The sequence below is a fragment of the Aquarana catesbeiana genome, linkage group LG01, assembly GCF_042186555.1.
Source record: "Aquarana catesbeiana isolate 2022-GZ linkage group LG01, ASM4218655v1, whole genome shotgun sequence".
Taxonomy (NCBI): domain Eukaryota; kingdom Metazoa; phylum Chordata; class Amphibia; order Anura; family Ranidae; genus Aquarana; species Aquarana catesbeiana.
Genome location: NC_133324.1, coordinates 124,614,711 through 124,619,204, shown reverse-complemented (window position 1 = coordinate 124,619,204; position 4,494 = coordinate 124,614,711).

The following is a 4,494-nucleotide window of genomic DNA, read 5'->3' as shown; positions in this document are numbered from 1 at the left end:
CCCAGTTTGTTGGAGCATGGTGGGATTATTATCCAATGCTTGAAACTACTGCTATCTGGTAAGAAGTGAATGTGGTGATGGGATTTTAAAGTCTTTATGTTCTGAAGAGCACTGAAGTTCCCTTATATTTGGTTCACCCAATGCCCTTGAAGAGAACAGAATATTTCACATATTTGGTTCATTCAGTTCCCTTTTGTATAAGGGTTTGTCAGTTGGACATTTTTCATGCACATCTTTTTATGCACATTATTTTGCACCTTTTATGAAATGAAATCGTATAATTTTCACTTTGAGTCATTTCATCCAATTTTTTTATTTATTTTTATACAATTGTTTTTGTAGGAGTGGACTTTATGCCCTTAAATTTTTGTCATGTGTATTTTTGCACTGTGAAGATTAGCACAGCTGTTATTTAATTACATCTATCTGCAGGGTTTTCTTATCTCTCTTCAAAGCACTATGTCCCGTAGCTTTCTCTTGCTCAGTTCCTCTGTTATTAGAATGAGAACTTCTGACAAGTTCTCCGAGATGGGAGCCTGAAGTTTTTGTCAGGGTGGGAGCTATAAATAGATTAGCACAAAGATGAACTAGTCACAGGCAAGCTCTGCATGTGTGGTGTGGGGGTGTGTGCCTTTCCTCCAAACAGCTGGCTCACAGTGTATAGCAAGAATCCACACCCACAGGTGAAACCGGAAGAGAAAATTCTAACAGGACGTGCACTTTCTAAACAGTGTATAAAAGTTGAAGACAGCAGATATACATGTAAAACTTATGTAGGGGGATTTGTTTCATCCCTGTGTATCAGTTGAGGCTGTTCACTTCACTGGGTATATGTGAGGATTTACATCCATTTTAAAAAGGTAAAAAAAAAAAAATTAGGCTTTAGAGCCACTTTAAAGTGACCTTGTTGTTAACTAGTAGAATAATGAGTCGAGAATAATGCTGTAAAAAAGGTACAGCTTTAGGTTTACCTTTACAGTGGGCTAAATATGTGCTATTTTCATAATCTATGGACTCTATATGAGATGTGTGTGATTAACCTCTTGGCATCCGCGCTATAGCCAAATGACAGCCACAGCGTGGACCCGATTTTCCTGCAGGGCGCGTGCGGAGTGCGCTGTGATCACCGAGTCACTGAGACTCAGGTGATCACCGATCTGAGTAAGGGGCTGGTCCCAGCCCCTTACCATGTGATCAGCGGTCAGCCAATGACCGCTGATCACATGATGTAAACAAAAGCTCGGTAATCGTTTTTCTTTTCTCCTCACGCTGACAGCGTGAGGAGAAAAAAAAAGCCGATCACTGGCTCATCTGCAAGGGACATCGGTCCTGAAGAGGAAGGGGCAATTATGCGTCATCTGTGCCAACTGCCATTGCCACCTGCCAGTGCCCACCAGTGCCACCTATCAATGCCCACCAGTGGTGCCAATCAGTGCCACCTAGCAGTGCTGCCTATCAGTGTAACCGATCAGTGCCCATTATTGCCACACATCAGTGCCCGTCACTGCCACCTATTGGTGCCCATCAGTGCCGTCTCATCAGCGTACATCAATGAAGGAGAAAAATTACCTGTTATAAAAATTTTAAAACAAAATATAACTTTTTTTTTTTTTAAATTCAGTCTTTTTACATTTTTTTAACAAAAAATAAAAAAAACGCAGAGGTGATCAAATACCATCAAAAGAAATCTCTATTTGTGGGGAAAAAAATGATAAAAATTTAAATTTGGGTACAGTGTTGTATGACTGCGCAATTGTCAAAGTGTGTCAGCGCTGAAAGCTGAAAATTGGTCTGGATAGGAGGGGGGGATTAAGTGCCCAGTAAGCAGGTGGTTAATAGAGCGTTACCTGCTGCTTGCTGTAGTTGCTCCATTATACGTTCTAATAGCGCTACTGATAATACATATGTGACAAACAAGCATCAATGTCACAGGCAGATATAGGCTGTTAACGTTTTTTTTTTTTTTTTTTTTTTTATTGCAATGGAAAATGTTTTCATCTTGGCCATGATAGGTCAAAAACATATGGAGAAACACTTTACATTCCATTGCACATGCCATAAAATTACACAGGGTGTTAAAATGGGAGCCAAGCATGAGGTTTACCTATAGGTAAGCCTATAATAAGGCTTACCCATAGGCACTGTAAATATCTCCTAAACGTGCGCCGTTTAGGAGATATTTACTGTGGATGCAGCCGGTGACGTCACTGGCACATGCACACTGAAAAAACACTGTGCTGTAAACAGCGGCTCCAGTGCACATGCACGGGAGTGACGTCATTGCACCTCCAGCCACCCATACAGCTGGAGTCCATGAACCCCCGAAGGAAGACCTGGTAAAGATGGAAGTGCCTTCAACGTTCTAAAAAACAAAAAAAAACAAAAAAACAAAAACAAAAAATAGCCTGCGGTTTACTACCACTTTAAGGCTCTGTCCAAGATGTTTTTGTCCTAAAATAAATGTAACTTCTATACTACCCAATAAAAAAAAAAAAAAAATGCTACAGATGTTCTCTTGCTCAAAAGTAAATAGCAGAGCTGCACGTTTAATCGTTAAGAATCGAAATTGCGATCTTTTTCCCTTCCCAATCTTCAAAACAGCATGTCACGATCATTCTAACAAGTGCAGAGAGTTCTCACAGCTGGAAAAAAAAATCCAGGCAGCCTGGAAAGTTTTATTACAATGTGTGAATAAGTAGAAACAAAGTATCTTTTTGCTCTTTTATCAAAGGAAAAGAACTCTGTGTGTAGATGAAGGAAGTTTAACCATTTAAAGACCAAACCTTTTCTGACACTTCAATCATTATTTTCTGCTAGAAAATTACTTGGAACACCCAAACATGATATTTTTTTTTTTTTTAGCAGAGAACCTATAGAATAAAATTGTGGTTGCAATATTTTATGTCACACCGTATTTGCCCAGCGTTTTTTCAAACACAATTTAAAAAAAAAAAAAAAAAATACACTTTAATGAAAAAAAAAAAACACTAAACAGTAAAGTTAGCTCAATGTGAAAGAAGATGTTACACCACGAGAATCGTGATCTTTATTCTAAGCAAAAGAAAACAAAAAACAAAAACGTGATTCTCATTTTAGCCAGAATCGTGCAGCTCTAGTAAATAGGAACATCCGATTTCTAATGAAAGGAGGCAGAAACAAGCCCTCATTGTCAATTCTCTAAAGGTAGTCATTCAATTGAAATCCCAACAGGGTTATTCGTATTGCATAATAAAAGGAAAATACAAATGCACTGAATGAAAAAGAATGACGATGATTAAAATTAATTTTTAATAGCTGTCTAAAAACGCACATGATTGATACAGCCTGCTTTAAGCCTGTGATTTCTTTTCCAAAGATGTGTTGGCTATTAAATATTTATTATTTCTAAAACGATTTTTCATGCTGAATATTTATGAATTAGGAGGTAATAAATCGTAGGCGACTAATAAGCATAGAAGAATATACCCACTTCTCCCTTGGGTTAGTGTGTAATTGTAAAAATAAATGTGTTCATACAGCACGATATGCAAAAGAAAATTAATTTTCCATGTTGACTGATGTAGCAGGAATACAGTGTTCTGGGGGGGGGGGGGGGGGTAAAAAATAATATGAATATCAACTTCCAGTACATTTTGTTCTTTTTAAGGAACACAAGTTAACCTACTAAGTTGCCTCGTGGGTTCTTGAGTTTTCAGGGAGAATAACTCCATTAGTGTACAAAGGAAAATTTGATGGCCATAGTAGACACTTTCTACCCTTTGCTTGTGTACCACGTCTTGTAAACGCTCCAATATATGCTGAAAATGGGGGTTAATTTACTCAAACTTGAGTGCACAAAATTGTGTGAACCTCTGCAGAGAAACCAATCAGCTTCCAGGTTTTATCGTTAAAGCTTAACTAAACAAGCTGAAGCTAGAAGCTGATTGGTTTCTCTGCAGAGCTTCATCAGATTCTGTATGCTGCTGTTTTAGTAAATAACCCCCATTGGGAACATATATTGGAGCGTTTACAAAACCTGGTACAAAAGGAAAGGGAAAGGGAAGAAAGTGTCTGCCGAGGCCATCTAATTTTCAATCTAAATCTTGCCACACACATTACAACCTGTCTGTACAAGGTTACACGTAACAAAATTCAGCTGATTCAACAGGAACCCGGTCAAATGTTGACGTGTGTGTGTATCCCTTTCTGTTTAACAGAAGCTGGCCATTAGAGCGGTCCTGCTGGAAAACCAATGGCTGCAGCGCTGATCGGTGTATTCTGATGAGGGGATGGGGATCCCCACTGTCAGAAACCAATAGCTAAAAAATAATATATATAGCATAGGGCGTGTATATGTCTGTAACATCAATTGCACCACAAAGGTTAGTTATTGTTGTGAACATCAGGGTGAGAAAAATAATTCTAGGACCATAGTTCACAATTAACTCTAAACTGATGACCTGTAGAAGGTTTTTTAATCGTTGCCTAAGGAGAATTTTGGGTACCAATGCTTTT